Raw genomic sequence first — 21,827 nt, forward strand, 5'->3', positions numbered from 1 at the left:
CTCTTGTAATCACGTTGAGCTGTAGCTTGATACACCGTTTCAATAAAGAACAACATAGTAGATACCCCTTCCCAGGTCTGGATGCTTCCACATGCATTGATACATTTTTACTTTGGTCTATTTGATATCTCGAGAGAGCCATGAACAAGCTCAACAAGTGTGGTTTCTTGGTCTGACTTACAATCTCCAACAGTGTCTGCTTTATTACTAATCTTATGATCATCTTCATCATGTACAACCACAATATTGTTTTTTGCCAAATTAGTATCAACTTTCTGTGCCCTTTTCCATTTGATCATTTTGTTCTGTTTCTGAATTCTCTTTCTCTGCATTTGTTTCGGCTTCATATGTTGTAGTGATATCGTGAGCAACATTAGAAATTTGGTTGCTTGTTGACATAGTTCTATCATCTTGACATTCATTCCTTGGTTAAATATCTGAAACTTCATCCTTCTCGTAGTGCAGTGGCTTCAACATCTCCAAGATGAGACTCCATTTTAGGATCATTTGCTTCAAATGGCATCATGCAACAAATATACAGAAAGAGAATTAGAAGTTCCGAATTTTCACTGGCTGATTTCATCTACACTCCTTGCCTCATCTCAGCAGTCCATCTCCGGTAGCATTGCACCTCTCTCACTCACTTATTCTCCTTCAGTCTCGCTCCCATGGCTTAACATCCAACATAACTGACGACTTGCCAGACTTTTTTTTTTTTTTTGCAGACGCCTACAACAGCTGCCCATTCTTCAGCAGCCTTCTCCTCTTCTTCGGTCTCTTTACCAAAAAGATCCACATCACTATCATCATCTTCTTCAGCAGCAGAGGCCTTGGAATCACCAGCGTGAGGAGTGGCAATAGCTTCCCTTGCGATGGGAGCACAACCCTCAATTGTGACACCACAACCTTCTCCAGACACACCCGAAATCCTAAGAAGTGCAGCAATGTGGTTGTACCACCGAGACGCATTCACATATTCGGATGATAGGGGCTGGGACAGAGCAGCATGGACAGTGATATCATCCTTGGAAGCCTGATACCCCGTGATGTAACTGCAGGTGAGCAAGTATTGGTCCAATTTCTTCAAGCCAGCAGCCGAGTTGATGTCATGGAATGCAACTGCCATTTCTAGGTATGTTCTTTTCTTTCAAAACTACCTTAGAAACCAGAGCAGTTGCTCAGTTAAAGATGATGGAGAGAGAGAAAGGGGGATCGGGTTTGAGAAAGAAATACATGATTGAATGCGGTTGTGTTTAATGCAATTCGTTTCCCTTTTTTTTTTAATTTTTAAGTCTGACTTTGACCGTTTTTATTGGTTTGACTTTGACATTTTTTTCCTGACTGACTTTGACTTTTTTGTCAACTTTGACTTCTTCTTTTTTCTTTGTAGGATTTAGACAATAATATGAGAGTTGCGGTCAATCTAGCTATTCGACTGCTTTCGAAACATGTTGATTTCTGGCGGATTTAAAGAACGTAAACGACCTAATCGCTTGACTGCTTTCATTTCATAGACTTGACAACACTTAATAAACGCATTTTTGGTTTTACCCATCACATTCACCATTGCGGCTTTCAAGAGTTTAAAGAACGTAAACGACCTAATTGCTTGACTGCTTTCATTTCATAGACTTGATAGCAGTCAACAAAAGCGTGTTAGGCTTTACGCATCACATTCAGCATGACGACTTTCAAGAGTTTGAAGAACGTAAACGACCTAATTGTTTGACTGCTTTCATTTCATAGACTTGACAGCAGTCAACAAAAGCGTGTTAGGCATTACGCAACACATCGAACATGATGATTTTCAGGAGTTTGAAGAACGTAAATGACCTAATCGCTTGACTGCTTTCATTTCATAGACTTGACAGAAGTCAACAAAAGCGTGTTAGGCTTTACGCATCACATTCAGCATGGCGGCTTTCAAGAGTTTTCCTCACGATGTAAGACTTGTTAATCTAGAATAGAAGAAGTGCCGAATCTGAGAGGTTCTAGAACTGACTGCAACAGAGATTAAAGAGGCAAAGAAGTTACGAACCAGTTTTGAAGAACGTCGGAGCAGCTTCAAGTCAAAGAAGAAGTGTCAAATCTGAGACATTCCAGAACTGACTGCAATAGAGATTGAAGAGGCAAAGAAGTTATGAACCAGTTTTGAAGAACGTCGGAGCATATTCAAGGGTTTGACCTGGATGTGACAGCTGACTTGAATGATTAGGATTTGCTCTCTTTTTTTCAATCAAACCCTTATATATATATTTTTATTTGACTGAACTTAAAATTATTATTCTCAAGATGCCTACGTATCCTTCTAAAGAAGGAATCAAGTCATCACATAGTTCAATGGTTTTTTTGTGCCTTGTGCAGTTTAAGCTAATACAGGCGTGGAGCGTTTTTTTTTATTTTTTTTTGTGTCTTGTGCAGTTTAGGCTCGTGCAGTTTAGGCTCGTGCAGACTTGGAGCATTTTTTTTTGTCTTATGCAGTTTAGGCTCGTGCTGACTTGGAGCATTTTTTGTTTTGTTTTGTTTTTTTGTGTGTCTTATGCAGTTTAAGCTATTGCAGACTTGGAGCATACTTTTTAATTTTTCAAGCATGATACTTCTTCAAGAACTTGCCGTTAATGGGACCGATACTCAAACCGTCTTCCACCACAATTTTGTAACCTCCGTTGATGTATACTTCGGGATTTGTCGAGAGTAATCTTGCTCAAGTGATTTTCTCTCTTCTTCTCAAGTCCCCATTTTCTTCATGTTGAAGGGGTATTTATAGTGTAAAGGTTTCTATTTTGTAAAATATTTTAATGACACTAAAATAATGATTTTTTTAATTGTATAATTAAATTAATATGTATTTTCTGATTAATTCAAAATTAGTTATTCTCATAACAAAATTAAACATAAAATAATTGATTTAATTATAGCCGTTAAATAATTTATTAATTTAATCAAATGTCCAATTAACATTTCGAATCGTCAACGACATTCAATTTTCGATTTAAGTCGGAATCACGTAGCTACGATTACGATCATCCGTTTATGTGCTGACACAAGTTTTATTCGAATCTGCACCAACTTTGCTGACTTTTGGGCCACGTGTGTAATTTTGTCGGGTTCTTTGTCAATTTAATCATTTAATGAAGATAATTTACTTAATTAAATTTCATGTGTCTACAGATGCTTACGGTAATAATGTATAGAGATAGAGCTATAAATTAGAACTCAATAGTCAATATATTTAGTCCCTTCACTTTCATTTTAATAGTTAGTAAATTCAGTATCAACAAGCTAACATTGATTTCATCTCCCCGCAACATCAATATATGTTTATGTTTATTATTTGATAGTGATCACTAAGAGCTTAATAAATGACCCTATTATGGAGGCATTATCTGCAAAAGAAATGGCACCATCTTAATGATCTTGATAACCATTTTTATCTTTACTATATCAGATTTCTGAAAAGAAAATCAAACAGATTCACAGAACTGAGAAATTGGTACTAACCTTGATCAAAAGTAGAGAAAGAAGAAAGTGATGCAGAATCAATAAGGTTCGACTCTACTACATTGCATCAAAGCAAAATAGACAAATAGAAAAATGTTTTAGGAAGGTGGGAATTACTGAGTTTTTTTCATTGACTTGAAAATTGATTAAGCAAACAAGCGCGCAAATCATACTTTGGTACTCAAATAGCTTGAGCTCCTCTTTTCTCACACATTTTTCGAGTACAGAAAAAAGAGAATGTAAGTTAAATACTACTGGCAGCTGATACATGATTTTCAGAAAACTGTTTTCCAAGAAAGATACTTTAATGGTAAGCAACGAATATATATATATATAAAGGCTCTAACCGGATTGCAAAATCTTAGTATCATAAAGGGGAAAAGCCAAAAATGAAAACAACCGGTTAACATCGATAAACCATTGGAAAAAGGGATGCAAAAACTATATCTAAATATCATACACTAAAAGAATATTAGATCAAATGTTCTTATACTTTAGCATATAAATTAGTACGATGGATGACTAATTGAAACTTTAGCATATCTATTAGTTAATTGATGACTTGATGTAAACTAAACAACAGATGCAAAGACGAACCATAAAAGACTGGAAATAAAAGTAATTGTAAGCTTCCTAGAGATATAAGTAAAGCCTTTGTGTTGTCAATATAACATGAGCTATACTCAAGTCATATAACCTACTATGATCATGGACTATTACCAATAATAGGTATTGAAACAGACTCCTATGATGTGCACTATAAATAACTCTCTCAGAGTGATTTGCATATGATACTAACTATTAATTTAGTGACCTGTCCATTTCAATTCAAAGTAGACAAAAAACTTGAGACAATCCAGAAAGTTAAAGACATGTAAATTCAGATATATTTAAGAGTCCATTAGAATGAGAAACAAATCAAATTAAATCTTTGATGAAACTAAAGTGTACATACCTTGATAAGAAGAAGTCTTCATAACTTAGAAGTCTGTTAATCAACTTTCTCTGAATGGTCCTCTGCAGCTCTCATATCATGGTCTGAAAGACTTTCTCTTCTAACTTCAATTTTATCAAAACTTTCTCTTATCTACAACGAACAATAAATCAATCTAATCATACAAACAACAAAATCTAAAATTCACACAATTTGATGAATTCATATGATAGGCCGAGAAGAATTCCCTTACCAGAAAACAGAACCTTACTCATTATCTAGGATGAGTGAAATTTGTAACCGATTTTGAAGAACGAACCCAGATTGTTAGATTGTCATAGAAGCTTTAGGATTCTTGGACCATCAACGGCTTTTATACAAACTGAAACAACCAACCAAAAAAACCATGCTATAATCAATAGAGGAATCAAAAAGACTTATTTGCTGAATCTATTCATGCACCCTAAAAAATTAACCTAGTTTATATACTTTCACAAGTGAAGAGATCAAAAGTATAGAGAGTCTCTGAAACTGGAGAGAACAGTGAGAGAAACGGAGAGTGAGCGCCAGAAGTTTTGGGACTGAGAAGAATTATGACGCGTGTCGATCATTGGGAATTTTTACACATAGTCGAGTAACAATTGCTAGGGCTGGGCAAATTCGGTTCGGGTCGGTTTTTGGCCCAAACCATTTTCGAAACCGACTCAATCGGTTGGGTCAAAACAAAAACCGAAACCATATTTGAATGAGTTGGGCCAACAATTCGGTTTGACCGAATTTTGAATCGGGTCGGGTTCGGTTATGGTTTTAACCGAATTCATTGTAAATGGGCTGATAATTCGACCCAATTGCAAAATTTTTAAAATTTGCATGAGGTGGGAGTCGAAACCCTTACCTCTTAGGTGTAGAGAATGGCAAGGAACCACTGCACCAAACTTAGTTCTTGTTATTTTATGTGCAAACAATAACTTTATTAACTTATAACGAATTTATTATTATTTTTAATACATAAAAATTACTTCGGTCGATTCGGTTTATAAACGGTCGGTTCAACCTATGAAACCATTTTCGAACCATTTCATTTCGGTTTTGAACTTCTTGAATCCATTTTTCAATCCATTTGAAATCGATTCGGTTGTCAAATCATATATTCGGTTCGATTCGGTCGGTTTATCCATTTACAATCGGTTTATGCCCACCCCTAACAATTGCAATTAATAGAAACGGAGTGCAAAACTGTAATTCGATGTGAGTTTAGCAAGAGTGGCATGAACAGTGTTTGTCAAATTAATATATAGTAAATTCCAGTGTATAGGTTTGTATAATAGTATTGCATCATGTAGGTCTCACCCGGACATTTTTTTTTAAAGCAAGTTCATGGATCACAACTTATGGGTAGATGAGCTGCATCTCCTTGTGGCACGAGTATTACAAACTTCGATAACACAACAACATCTCCGTTACCATATGCCAACTCTCCACGGTCTAGTACAAACATTATGAATACACCATTTCCTCAACAGCAACAGAAGCAGCAACAGCATCAGATACAGCAACAGCACCAGCAGAAATTGTTGCAATTACCTCAACATCAACAGAAACTCCTGGCTCAGCAACAATTTAGGCAATCGGCGTTGCAAGGACTTGGACAAGTATGGATTATTCTAAATAGCCTATGTGCCTTTTTGGCATTTTAGGAAGTTAGAAGTGGAAAAATTATGATTTAGGAACCCAAATAATATTCTTATACTTTTCATATCATTTGCTAAATAAATTACATTGATAGTGATTAGAACACAACTTTGACTCTCAAGTGGATTTGCAGAGTTCATTGCAGCAGATGCATGATTTGCAGGGACAGGCTCAGCAACAGAAGTTTCAGTCGGTGAGTTTGTTGCCTACCTTCTTTCGTCTTGTACTTCTTTTTTCAGGAGATTGTTGGCCATGAACCTGTTATAAATTTATGTTATACTCTTCTCTCTCCTCACTCCTCCAATATCCTTTGTTCTTATAGTTACAGGCATTGCAAGAAATAAGCATTTTAATCAACAGTCAGAGAACTTATGTTGTTTTCTAGAATTATTTATATCATCGGTTACAATAATAAAGTTTTGTTATTGGTCTAGTTACATGTACAACATCAAATGCAATTCTCTCCATCAATGGGGCACTAGCAATTTCAGGGTAGGCAGTTGCCTTCTGGACACGTTTCACATGGCATTGGTCAAAATCAACTTAACCCAGGAAGTCAAATGAATCGTCATCTTACCCAGTTTTCTGGTGGGCAACGTCTATTAAAGGCTCACTCTCCGAGCGCTCGCCGTTAGTTCGCAGACGTCGTCTGTGTGCGTATTTGAACAGTATTTTGCGTTAAAAAAAATTTACTATCTCGTTCACCCCTAATGTCGCACGTGCCCTCCAAACCCTAAGCGTTGTGATACGCTGCGCCTCTTCCTTTTGGAAAACCAGTTTCTAGGAAGAAAGAAAGAGGGTTTATGATAGGAAGGCAGAGAAATCTATAGGCATCGCCGTGTGAAGGAAACTCTGCTGCAGGCATACCCAAGAAATCGTTTGCAACCCATTCGAGCCAATTCGTTTATTTGTTTTGGTCCCCGCATGCCTTCCCAAATTTGGAGTGCAGAGAAAGATGTGGAGGAAGAAACGAGATTCTGATATTTTCCGTCCAAGTGAAGAAGAAAAGAGACGCCGTCTTGAAACCTCATACGAAAGTGACGGGGGATCTAGCAGCACTAGGTAAATGATTGTTCTTGAGGTGTTCTAGATTTGTTATTGAGTTGTCCATAATCCATTTATGTTTTTGTTTTTGTTATTCAAGGTTTAGTTGGGGTTGTATAACAATTGAAACAATTCAAATATATTTTGGAAAATTATTTCAGGTCATTGGGTGAAAATGATCAGAGTTCAAACAAAGTTGATCTAGAGTTAGAGAAAGAGGTATAATAAATTGAATATGTTGATGGACGCTTGAATCATGTCTAACTCTTAGCCATTTCGGATGTTTGAAAACTGTTTAATTGCCATTTAGAATTTGCAATTTGACGATTATTAGGTCTTTGAAACACCTACTATATGTATGTATTAGATTGTTGAATATATGGGATACTGTTATTGTTGGCCAAGGCTTTGTATGGATCAGACTGATGGTGGTGTCTTGCTTAACTTTATTTTGGAGCTATCATTTTGATGAAATTGTCAATGAATCATGTCTAACTCCTAGCCTGATGGTATTAGATGTTCCTGTTGTTTTGCTTAGATAAAATTTCAAACTGTTGTAACTTTTGTGATGCAATTTCTTGTTCCTGATGTTTTGCTTAGCCAAATGGTTGCTTGTTGCCTTTGCTATATATGTTTATCTCTAATCACTGTTACATGTCAAAAGCTAATGTAAAGTGTTTTTTGATTGGAGTAGTATCTAATTAGTGTTGCAAGTTCCAAGTTTTTGATTAAATTGGAATATCTCTAATGTGCTACACAGGTTTAATATTGAGTGTGAATTAGAATAATCAAAATTGTAAACAAGGCAAGATGGGTTATCCCTTCACCTGTATCATTTACTAAATAGTGGATTTAATATTGAGTGTGAATTAGAATAATCAAAATTGTAAACACAGCAAGATGGGTTATCCTTCACCTGTATCATTTACCAAATATTGGTTATAGAATGATATGTTTACACCCTAACCTTTTTGATGAAATGGTTTTCGGTCAGTTTTTAACCATGAGAATAAGAAAATAATATAGTGAACATATGGTTGATAGTTGCCTATGACTTGGTACTTAATTAAGGTTTTTTGTTGATTACTGAGAATTGTCTTCTATGAAACATAGAATTCAACTTGCAGTTAATTTCGTCAGGAGATAGAAAGATCACTTTTGTATTTACTTTGTGTACCATGTGAAAAATTTGCATTACAATATACAATCATATGTTGTGAAGAGATTAGGAAATAACTTCTTATTGCCTCTCTTACCTATTATTGTATAAATTAAAGAATGCAATGCCAACTAATTTGCATCTTGATACATCTCTTCATCATCTTATTGTACTTTTCTATTTACGCAGGTTCACCGCAAAAGGTTCTAGAAATTTTTGTGCAATGTGAAGTATATGGTGATGTAGTTAGCATGATGATGGTATTCAATGGGATCACAGAATCTACCAATTTTTACTACATGTATATTTTACTCATTGTAGTTCTTGAACTGTTAGTCTTTAGAGCAATTTTTCAACAATGTGTTACTGGATTATGGTGTGGATCAACAATGTGTTACTGGATTATGGTGTGGATTTTCTGTTATTGACATTGAGGTTTGTGCAAAATGTGAGATTTCTCTACTGTGTCAATGTTATGTTATGTTACTATTTTGTTTTGTACTTCCTGCATAACAATCTCAATCTGAATCCCCCCCCCTTTTTATAAAGTATTCAACAGTAGCGAAGGTATTCAAAGAACACCTTTATCTACATCTTTGAACCTAAACTTTTATTGCATAAAAAGAACACATGCATCAATAGAAGATGATGGTGAAGATAGAGGCGAAGGTGACATCCCACAAGCCAATAAAGTTGGCCCCTTGAGCAAAATTCCATATCAGCAAAGTTCACAAGTTTCCATTTTTTCATGGATACCATGGTTCCCCAAGAATGCAAAATCTGTTAGCTGGTGTGCACTTAAATGGAATGCAAAATCTCCAAGTGTTAACTACAAATGGTTTAGATTACTCTGATATTGTAATTGTCTTGCTAGATATATGGCATGGTATCCGGACAATGTCTATCTAATTTCTGTAAGTGTCGTTAATTATCATCATGTAAAGAACAACAACTAGTTCTAAGACTAAATATACTGATTGCGATCCAATGTGTGCAATTATCTGTGGTTGCTTTCACCTATATTATTTTACTGGTGTTGTGCTATTGATTCTTGCACCTAATGGCCATAATGACATTGATATGTGATTGTTCCAAGTTCTGGCAGCTTATGCCTCATGTTGAGGGTGGGGTAATAATATAGGATCAGTTAATATACGAAGTAAACATAACATGCTGAAAACTAATTACAAATCTATTCTACTATTTTGTTATTAGGCAATGTTAAGTAAAACTGAAACTCCACTTCTTCAGTCATAAGTGGCTAATACAATATTCATGTGCATACTAAACTTTCAAGAAAATGAAGAGTGGATCGGTAGGATCGCATTGAGGTTCTGATTCTAACGATATGGCTTGGTAACGTTCAAAGCAAAAAATAACAAAACATTGTCACTAAACACTAATTCAATGCTTTCTTACAAGGCACCTACTTATACACTAATGGGTGGATCTTGAAATAATTTTGAGTTACGGGAATGAGGTTGACGATCGGGGCTAGCCAATGTCTTCCTAACTATTACGTGGGCGATGTGTCAAAATTTGGTCTCAATGGGCCTCGTTTGACATTCAAATCATATGAAATTTTGCCCACGTGCATAAATAAATGTACTGAACATATTTACAGTGTCCATTGAGCATAAGACATTTTCAGTTGCTAGGTCAATGCAGTTTTGCGATGGATAAACGCTTATTTTTCAATTGACCAGATGTTCGAATGGGTAAATAAGACCCAAACTCAATAATTTTTTTAACAGTATGCCTAAATATATGAAACGCCCACATCTGAAGGTTTGATTGACCATATCAGTAACTTAGCTTTATGATCACTGAATTGTCCACTACATTATCATAACATTTATATTAGGTCAGATATAAAGGTGGCACATTATGAATTGACTATATGAAGGCGAAGTTTAGACATCAATCAGACCGTCAAATATTCCAGTATATTTAGGGGTCTTGTAAAATTTTCATCCAATTTGGCATCATATGACTATCCGCACGTCATAAAAATCGAAAACACTAGCTACTAACACCCCCTAAGAGTGGACCTATTCCCAGGATGCGAAGGCCGGAACTGTTTTACATCTCTCAAACAAATAATTATGGTGAGTCATCTTGTGTGGTCGAAATCCGTAATCTTATTTCCGAAGTGCTTGGTCAATGTGGTAATGTGATGGATAAATGTTTATTTTTCGGTTGACCGGATGTTCGGATGGTCATAAGAGACCCAAATTCTATGAAATTTTAACAGGATGCAAAAAAATATGAACTGCTCAAATCTGAAGCTCTGATTAACCATATCAATAATTTAGGCTTTTGATCACCGAATTGTCTACTAAAGTATTATAACATTTTATATTAAATTATTTTTAAAAAATATTTATGTTATATATAAAGGTGTTGCATTATGAAATGACTATATGGAGGCAAAATTATCAGAATTTTATTTAATTTGGATATCATTTAACCATCAGAACATTTAGTCATCACAAAAAGAGGCATTTTTAAATAGTAAATCCTCATTTGTCGGGGTCTTGCGAAATTGGATTCCGCTATTTGACTTAGGCCTCATCATTTAGCCCGCGGATCCGAAAAGCCCGTTGAGGCCGGCAAGCCCGATTAGCGTTTACCCGGCCCGGCTCGTAAGAAAACCCGCCAAAACCCACTTATGTGGGTAGAGTGCCGGGCTTAGATTAGAGGTGTGAAACCCACCCCTGCCCGTGGGGCCGGCCCGCCGAAACCCAGCAAGGCGCGGCCCATAAATACCTACCAAATAATAAAATATTATACGTACATACTTTATTAGGTTTAGAATAAAATTATCGCATTATGAAGCAACTATATGAAGGAAACTTCTCGGGATCGATCGACACCAGTCAATATAATCGGTAAATATATTTAGTGATCCAGTAAAAATTCATCCAATTCAGACATCGTTTGACCGTCGGAATTTATGGTAACCGAAAACAATACTAATATGTCATAAGAGAAGACCCATTACCAAAATGCAAACACCGAAAGCTGTTTGCATATCTGAAATCACCTAATTTTTGTCACTAATTGTGTGTGGTCGCACCAAAAAAACCCATTTGACAAAGCCTCGGTCAATGAGGATTATAATATGTCAAAACGCCTTTTTTTTGTTTACCGTAGGTACGGACGGTCAAACAATATCCAAAACGGACGAAATTTTTACTGGTTCCCTAAATATATATATTGATCACATCTACTGATGTCGAACAACCATATTTCAAATTGGAGTTATCAATCGCCAAAGTGTCCACTAATGTATCATAACATTTATATTAGGTTTATAATAAAACTATCGCATTATGAAGCGACTATATGAAGGAAACTTCTCGGGATTGATCAACACCAGTGGATGTGATTGATATATATATATATATATATATATATAGTGACCCTGTAAAAATTTCATCCAATTCAGACCTCGTTTGACTGTTGGAATTTCCGGTAAATTGAAAACACCACTAATATGCCCTAAGGGATGACCTATTACAAATATGTGAACGCCGAAAGTCGTTTGCATATCTGAAATCACCTAATTTTTGTTACCTATCATGCGCAGTCGCACTGAAGAAATTTATTTGGCAAACCCCCGGTCAATGGGGTTTTAATATGTCAAAACGCCTTTTTTAGTTGACAGTTGGTACGAACGGTCAAACTATGTCCAAAACGGATGAAAATTTTATGATTTCCCTAAATATATATACCGATCACATCTATTGGTGTCGATCGACCATATTTCGAACTGGAGTTGTCGATCGCCGAAGTGTCCACTAATGTATCATAACCTTTATATTAGGTTTATAATAAAACTAGCACATTATGAAGTGACTATATGAACGAAACTTCTCGAAATCGATTGACACCAGCCGATGTGATCAGTATATATATTTAGTGACCCTGTAACAATTTCATCCAATTCGGATCTCGTTTGACTGTCGGAATTTCCGGTAAATCGAAAACACCACTAATATGCCCTAAGGGAGGACATATTACAAATATGCGAACGCCGAAAGCTGTTTGCATGTCTGAAATCACCTAATTTTTGTTACCTGTCGTGCGCAGTCGCACTAAAGAAATCTATTTGGCAAAGCCCCGGTCAATGTGGTTTTATTATGTGAAAACGCCTTTTTTTTTGTTGACCGTTGGTACGGACGGTCAAATCATGTTCAAAATGGATGAAATTTTTACAGGGTGTCTAAATATATATATCTATCATATCTATTAGTGTCGATCGACTATATTTCAAAATTAGAATTTATTTGTGTTTTTTTAGGATGTTTTCTAATAATTCTTTTATTGTTTCAAACCCTTAAATCAGAGTATTATAGTTTTTTTCTAATATAAACTCGTAAGGTCCGGCCCGTAAAAGCCCGCAAGACCCGCCTTAGGTGGTCGGGCTTGGATCTTCATATTTTTGAAAATACCCAGCCCGAGCCCGCCACTCATGGGCCGGGCCAGGCCAAACCCGGCCCGTTGACGAGCCCTAATTTGACCGCACACACTCATAGGCAAAAATCACGTAGTCTTAGAGATGGCTAAGACTTTTAGCATTTTTTTTAGTTTACCGGTGATTCAAACAGTCCGAAAAGTCTTGTCCATGTGGCCAAATTATTTCATGTTGTGCAATTATCTACATTTTGTTATATGAATGTTGTGATGTCTTATTGGCTAATTCAGCTATAAATCCTAGCAGCCATTGTTCATTCCCTGTGGAAGTATTACTAAATACAGGAGCTCGCAATCATTAAAAAAGAGTAGCATTCCTTGTTGTATTCTTAGCACATTAAACAAGTTCTTGTGTTACACTTCTCATCTTTCTTGGTTGAACAAAAACAAACCAGGGGACAGTAAATCGTGACGAAATTATGTGAGCTGGATTGATCTTTATTTATAGAATGAATTCACAGCATTTTCTCCTGAACAGTATAACAAAATTGTGTAAAGGCAAGGCTATTGGTTGGGCCAAATGCCATATACATATTGCAAACATTTCCTAATTGCTATGACTTGTGAGAAGATGGTAGATGTGAAACATAGAGCAGACAGCATAGCAGGCCTTGATACTGGGGCAGCCGAGTTGCTCGCTCTCTCTACTAAATTAACCAGTCACACATGCCTTTATACACATCGAGCCGAGTCACTCAGGGGCCTCCTCTACACCTTCTCAGAATCAATCCATGTACAAAACTAAAACCCCTTCACAACAGATCTCGCCTCCAATGATATCTCCCACAATATAAATCTCAATACCAAAACTTTGATTTATACACGCACTACAATCTCTCACTGCACAAAAAATTGAGCCAAACACAATCTCAAACATTAGATTCAATAAACCAACAACTACCCTATTCACAACTCATATCAAATACGCCAAAGATGTAACCTTTTCTACATTTAACACAGATTCAACCACAGATGAGAGATTGATATGAAGCAAAGCCTCTCTGATGGATCAAATTCTACAATCATAAGGTTAAGAACAAATAAAATAGAGAATGATATGAAAATAAGGAAACCTGTTGAAGACAAAATTGTATACTTGAATGAGTTGAATCAAGATAAAAACTCCATGAAAAAAAAAGAAGGAAATACAGCAAATGAAGAGCAATTGAAGAACCAAACACCCAAATGGCCAAATATCTTGACGAATCAGTAACAAGGACCTCACCTTCATATGACTAATTCCAAAAATAATGCAATGAAAACGGCACAACCTGAAGAGAAGTATAATCTCAGGAAAACATCAAGACATGTATAGAAGTCACTCAAAACAAAATTTAAAATGAATATAATGAGTACTGAAGAATGACACAATTTCATATTCAAAGAATCACTCACAGTAGCAAGCAAGGGAAAACCAAGGCTAAGATTGAAAACCCAATTGACCTAAGCCTATTCACCACCACTGGGAGAACAAACTATTGATTAAGCATAAAAAACAAGAAGAAATATATAAGGAGCATAATTACAAAATTAGAGAATACAAGTCACTCACACTCTAGAGGATCGGACTTTAAATGAACCAATATGGGAAGGGTGAATGGGCTAACACATATTAACAATCTCAACTAATATATCAAACAAAAGCATAAAACATGGGCAAATTTGATGCCTTCTGGTGCCCAACTCTTTGATTGACATGATCGATCGAACAACATAGTCTCAAAAGTATCTTCTAATAATCAAATTCTTTACATCGTTGGGCTGCATTTGTGTTACGATTAAATTATAACTCTCAAATATACAGAAAAAATAATGGGCAATAAAATATCCGACTTACCAACCACTTGCAGATCGCCCCTCCCTTTCATATGGCCTTTCCATCGGCAGAATCACGTTTCTTCTTAAACATTACTTCTTGATCCAACACAAGGAGCTATGTATTATGTTAACCCAGAGAGCAAAATCGCAAAAATATTATCATTCACTCAATGAAAATCAAATATATGGCCTCATTTTTTGTAAAACGTACCCAATATAACAACATAAATAATTTGGGTGTTCTCCTTTCACATCAACATTCTATTGAGAGCAAAATCACAAAAAAAATATGAAACAATTACTGACTTGTCTCATCCTACAGGCCTCATATTTGAATTTGGGGAAATTTACAGATCTCTTCCGCAGTTGGATGAATCCTCACGTGTGGGTGGTCAACGAGAAAGTCAGACCGAGAATTACCGAAAACCATTTTTTCACCCTAACGTTGAAGCAGTTATCTCCGTGTCCTCCCTTTTCAAAATCGACCAATCATTTAACCACACGTAATCAATTTTAGTTTGGGCTCTCGGAGAGTAGGCCTTTAGCAGACCTTACCTTTCTGGTGCTGCTAATAGTGCATTGTTTAATGCTGCTCAGACGACACCAAACCAAATGGCTAGTCAATTGTTTTTTATTCATTGTTCCACTTTTTACAATTTATTTCATCTACTGTAATTTCTCATTGCATCATGGTGCAAAGTGGATGTTAGCTTGCATTGCCTATTTCTCCCCATTAGTACTAAGCTTGGATTCCAAGATATAGTGTAATGTTAGCGTAACTCAAGTTTTATTATCTGTTTCCATTTCTTTGAAAATGCTGTCTTCTATTCTCTTCTGAGTCACCGTCTTATTGATCTTTAATCCTGTATGTTCCAGATACCAAACATGTCAGCAACAATGTCTTCACAATCAGTTCTGCCAAGAATGCAGGTACTGCCAATATATCCTTTGTTTTGCTTTGGCGAATTAATTAGAAAAATATGGGTGAATTGAAAGGGTTAAATGTCTTTGAGCATCGAATGAGATACTCTTGAAACATCGAATGTAGATAATCATGTTTCATTGTAGGTGAGGCCTATAGGATTTAGAACCAAATTCTTCTAAATAGTAGAGAACATACTAATTAAAGAACATTTTTTTGTTCAAATTCTGGCCAAGTTCTATGTTTCTAATTGCATTCCAGTTGATAATGATACTCTTTGCCTCTTCACTGCTGAGGGACACCAAGCTACAAGTAAATCTGTAAATTAGAAATTTATTTCTGGGGTTTGTTGGAACCATATTAAAGTATGAGGAGTGTTCAGGGAACTTTTGATCTAATACAAATTTAAATAAGAATGCAGAAGCTATCGATGTTTGTGTGTGTGTGTGTGACCTTTTCACTTGGCATATTCTGTATATCTTATCCGTTATTGTGTAACTTAATGATGGTTGTTCTATTTTGATGATATGAATTGTTTGACATCATGTATTAGACAATCATTGATAGAATGACAACTGAATATCACTTTGATCTTTTGCCACAGTTTGAATTGCCAGGCAACAATCCCCAGAGAAGTCACGCTTCCCAGATCTTGTCCGACCAAAGTATATTTTTAATCCTTTATCTTTGATATTAATTTACATATGCAATCAGGTGCCTGTTCGTATTTTGTTAACAATGTGTAGTTGCTCATATTTTGTTGGGTTGTTTGCCTGCAGTGTTTAATATGGGAGCCACAAATACTGGTGGCATGATGCCTATACAGCAGCAGCAGCATGGTTCACAAGGTTCTTTTGGTAACATGGCTGAAAATGCTCAGAATCTCCAATCTAATATGGTACAACCTCAGGGCACACCGCAGAATCAGCCCAATTTTTCCCAACAGAGACAGCAAAACCAGCAGCAATAGAACTAATATAACTTGTTTGTCAATGTAAAAATTAAGCTTAATATATTGTTGTGCCATATGTAGTCGTGGAAACTGTTAAATCACTTTTGTATGTGCTGTGTTGGTAGAGCTTCATATGAACATTTGAGGTCGACATGTACATATATCTAAATGAGGTAGCGGGTAAGGCTTCTGTTTTAATTTGAAGCCAATCTCTTGTGATATCCCGTCTTTCTGCATGAACGGTTTCCTCTGTCTAGTAGCACACTTGTGTTTCTTCCATCATCCAAGTCTTTTTCATATCTTATATCTTCTAATAGTTCTACGTAATAATATAGTAACACCAGCAGTACACCTTAAAACAGAACAAATTGGCACTGTACAGTGAGGCCTATAATATAATACACCCTTTCGCAAGGTTGCTTTACCAACTGATACTCAACATCTAGGCAGTAATTGAGATCAACCTTACGGTTTCTTAAGCAACATTCGGGGATTATAGCTTCTGTAATAACCCGATTTTTCGGAACGAAGTTTGGTTTGATTTAATTTCTATAAAGTTGTGAAATTCAATTAAAATGAAATTTGGTTGTTTGCGACATTACGAAACAAGAACGGAAACGTTCTCAGAACGTTTAGTTAGAAAAACGTTACGTTTCCGCGACGTGAATATCGAATTTTATTCCGTCGCTCGTTTGCGAAAACTTCCTTCACGAAAGTTGTAGGGCTCTTCGATACGAGTTCGTGGATAAGTGACGCGTTCTAATCGGACGTTGTACGTAAAAGTTATTAACGATAGAAGTTGTTTCCGATTTTGGAAACTAGTATAAATACTTAATTATTAGAGTTAGGGTTTCCATTTCTGGAAAGCCACACCCCGCGCTTCCCTCTCTCATTTTTCACTTCTCTCTCCCCGAAACCTCTCCCTCTCTCCTTCAGAAATTTCTCCGACTCGATCCGGCGAACTCCGGCCTCCATGACTCTCACCGCCGGCCCAGGAAGTGTTGTGTGACCCTCCGCAGTCGACCCCGAGGTCGACGCACCTCCTCGCGCCGTCGTGAGCCTTCACGATCCAACCCGAGGCCCGCACTCCATCGCCATAGTCGAGCTCCGTCTCCGGCGACCTCCGGTGATTCTCTAGCTTGTTGAGGTAAGGGTTTTGCATGTGTGATGAATTGGTGTAATTGTTTTGTTGATTTGGTGAAGCTTTGTTGTGGATCGGAGGGGGGTGGAGTGAAGAGAGAGGGGGGGAGACTCCGTCGCATTGAGTAGCGCATGTGGGGGCGTGGAGTAGTCTAGGGGCGGTGTGAGGCCGTGAGGAGGAGGAGAGGAAAGAAAGGAGTGGTTTGGGGGATGCGCTGCCACAATGAGTGGCACGTGAGCGCCACGTTCGGGCTGCCGGAGGTGGTGCGTGTACCCCACGCGCCGCCACGTGCGGCGGCGGGTGAATAGTGTATTTGAAAACAGTAATTTTGTAAAATTTATTTTTACGTACGGTGAATGTAAAAAGAGATTTACGTACGGTAAGTGTAAATTTTATTTACATATCGTAAATGTAAATTACTTTCAGGAAATGTAAAAGTAATTTCGGAATGGTAAATAAGTAATTATTGTTTACTGAGACAGTATTTACATTTAAATGGTATGTATACGTATAGAAATATGTAAACAGTATGTACACATACATGAATACGTAATGGATGAGTATTTATACAAAAATACGAGAATAGTGAATACGTGAATAGTACTCAGTGAATAGTGCTCAGTGAACATTAAATTCGTAAAACCAGAAATTGCTGAACAGTAACCGATTATTACTGTTTCGGCATTTAAAGGTTTACGTAACGATTCTAAAATTCTTTTCTTATATTTTCAAGGTGATCGTTAAATCGAGGAAAAAAGGTACTGTCGGAATTGTGGAATTACGCTCGAATTTATGAGGTGAGTAAAATCTCACATATTTACGAATCTACCTTGCGGAGATTCAAGATTTTGCAGAATTTTTAAGAATGAAATATGACATGTATATGATATAGTGGATTATATATATATATATATTGTATAAATGGTAAATAGGTACATATATATATAGTTTGCTATATAATATACTGTTATGATTTTATCGTGATTATGTCATTTTGATGACGAGAATTATATATCGAGCATGTGATTTGATTTGTACAATATGAGGAAATGATTATTGTACGTGATTTTAACATGTAGTTTGTTAAAACGTTTTGTCTTCGGACGTGTTTATGAAATATGACATGTATATGATATAGTGGATTATATATATTGTATAAATGGTAAATAGGTACATATATATATATAGTTTGCTATATAATATACTGTTATGATTTTACGTGATTTTAACATGGAGATTGTTAAAATGTTGATTTGTCTTCGGACTTGATTAATTTGTACAATATGAGGTGTAATTATTGTACGTGGTTTTAACATGGAGTTTGTTAAAACATTTTGTCTTCGGACTTGATTAATTTGTACAATATGAGGTGTGATTATTGTACGTGGTTTTAACATGGAGTTTGTTAAAACATTTTGTCTTCGGACTTGATTAATTTGTACAATATGAGGTGTGATTATTGTACGTGGTTTTAACATGGAGTTTGTTAAAACATTTTGTCTTTGGACATGTTTGGCATGTCGGAACCTAACCTTTGGCTGGGCGAAAGTTACTATACAGTTAGAGCTCTAGTCTGTCTGTCGGAGTACTACATGAGAGGTATCAAATGGGTTATCGGCCCATGAGTACTCATATTTTTGGATGTTGGGTAGCAGAAGGTTGCTCAACATCGGCGGTGTACTACGTAAGGGGTAACAGATGTGTACCGGCGTTCATTAGTACCCGTATTATAAATGCATTTGGGTAACCAGAAGGGTTGCCTAATTTCTCATGAGCGCTTTTATTTTCATATTTTGGACAACCAGACGGGTCGTCGATTGACTCATGAGTGCATTTATATTTGATGTTGATTTGTGGATTTTCGTATATATTGATATGCGAGTTATATTTTATTTGACTCATACGAGCTGTAAAGCTTACTGGGTTTGTGTTTACAATCCTGGTGCACCAATTCGATGGTGTAGTGGATAACTCCGCAGGTGTGGATTAGCGGGAATCGACGGAACGCTCAGAGGACTTGAAGTTATTTATTTCCAGCTTGTGTGAGGATTTGTGTGGATTCACTTGAGATGATTTTGTGAGGATTATGTAATTCCATTTATTATAATGTCAAATTATAAATTGTGGTTTGTAATAATCGGTTTGACTGAGTTATATTTTGAACTCAGAGATGATCCGCTGTAGCATTTAAATGATTTCGATTCATTGAGATTGTTTGGTGTTTCACAACTTTGAAATTTTGAGTTTTTATGCTCGAAATTTTGGTGTCGTTACAACTTCTTTGTTATGGCTATAAAGTAGAGTGACACCTATGTCTTTCGAATTAAAAAACGCACATAAGACTTCTTGAAGAGGTTTCAGAAAATGAACACAGAAAACCAAAGACGATAAGGACCTGCATATAAACATCGTCCATGCTACGTGAGGCGATTCTGTCTTTCAAAGGGACCTGCATATATTTCCACAATCCACACTTGTGAGCCCTTCACTACGTACCAAAACATTCTGATTGATGAACTCAAAATATCAATTTCTCATTTCGTTAATTGGACTGAAATTAATTTTCTTCACTTCTTGTATCTAATTTATTGCTTCAGATGTGCTTAGTATTAGAGCATCTCCAACAATTTTGGCATTTTAGAGAAAAAATGAGGGAATTTGCAGATTTTTTGTATTTTTCCACTCCAACAGCTTTTGTATCTCATTCTCCAAAATAGAGAAATTGATGAAAAAGAATGGTTGATTCTCCAAATTTGCAGCAATATACAAAAAAATGGAGATAGCATTTGTAATAAATTCTCACACATCCCAACACACAATAAACACAAATTCTCAAAATTTATTGGACTAGAAAAGAAAACTTAAATACAAAAGATTAGTAATAAATGCAGAAAATTATGAAAGTAGATCTGAATATATAAAATACTTATAAATTTGCTTTAGTTGTATAATATATTCGTGTAATAATAAATGTACATATCTTCAAAATAAGAAAACTGTTAGAGTTGATGTTGGAAAATTATGAAGATTTTGAATTTTACTTCTCTATAATAGAGAAATTATGGAGAAGTTGTTGGAGATGCTCTTAAGTACAAAATGTCGTTCGGTTGTTGTAATCAAAGTATACGAACTAATTTTCATTGGGTTGACTTGAATTAGCAATAATCCCATATATATATCTGATTGCTCTTCGAGCAGTACGTAAGCTCGATTATTAACTCAGTTGTGGCCTGCGAGGGGGAATCCAAGATCGAGTTCGGAACTTCTTATCAGGATAGATAAGAAGGGGATAAAACTAACTAACTACTTGGATGGTCCCTTGCGGTTTTTGCACATTACGTCGTAGAAGTTTACTAAGTTTTAGAAAATGACCACCACCTTCCACAGGAGCCGAGTGTATATATCGATCATATAAATCACTTGGCGCGGGCTACCATGAAGACTGGGAAATGATATATATCTGAGTACTCAGCGAGATGAATGAAACTTCTGTCATGTTTCTTCTCTATTCTCAATCAATAAAACTAAATAACAAGACTAAAAATAAATCTGGATAACAAGAATTCAAATGAGAGATTAGCCTGCAGATTGATCCGGCCGGCATACTGGTTCATGAGACCGGTTTGCTCAGTTTACTGCCATTGTTTGTGTTTTTAACGATCGAGCTGACCAAGAGGATTGCCGCACCTAACGCGAAAGTACATATGTGATTTCTAAAGCAAATGATCACTTCCACCAAAAATTAGGTTGGCCAATATTTATTGCTAACAAACCCTATTGAAGTGACATCAACCTATTTCTCACTTCTGCCTTCAGCAGGCCGGCAGGAACTGAATATGTAGGTGGCACGTCATGACCGATTAATACGTTTCTCTTACGGTTCAAGTTAGCTCGATCACCTTAATTGGTGTTATAGAAGCTCAGTCTCTTGCAGCACCTACTTCGATACTTCATTCCCCGAACCCTAGCTGAATAAGCACCCATCAGAAGAAGTCTTGGTCTTCTTGTATTGGAGTAATGACAGTAGCTGGTGTCTTAAGAGACTTGGACCATGTCCCGGCCATCTTTTGGACGTACACTTAAAGTAAGCGGAGTCTTGATCATTTGTTTTCAAGTATGTATATACTATAAACCCTAACGCGTCGACCAAATTAATTAAAATTACTAGAAACCGTAAAAAAATTC

General features: G+C 36.3%; 1 long non-coding RNA gene and 1 pseudogene across 1 annotated transcript; one reads left to right on the top strand and one right to left on the bottom strand.

Moving 5' to 3' along the window:
• Positions 1 to 1,913: 1,913 nt before the first annotated feature.
• LOC126792031 (mediator of RNA polymerase II transcription subunit 8-like) lies at positions 1,914 to 16,742 on the top strand (annotated as a pseudogene).
• On the bottom strand, positions 13,230 to 14,903 carry LOC126791951 (uncharacterized). Its single transcript, XR_007671889.1, has 2 exons — positions 14,647 to 14,903; positions 13,230 to 13,649 (listed from the first exon to the last, which is right to left on the bottom strand). It is a non-coding gene; the product is annotated as an uncharacterized LOC126791951 (long non-coding RNA).
• Positions 16,743 to 21,827: the final 5,085 nt, after the last annotated feature.

The sequence above is a fragment of the Argentina anserina genome, chromosome 4 (genome assembly GCF_933775445.1).
Source record: "Argentina anserina chromosome 4, drPotAnse1.1, whole genome shotgun sequence".
NCBI lineage: Eukaryota > Viridiplantae > Streptophyta > Magnoliopsida > Rosales > Rosaceae > Argentina > Argentina anserina.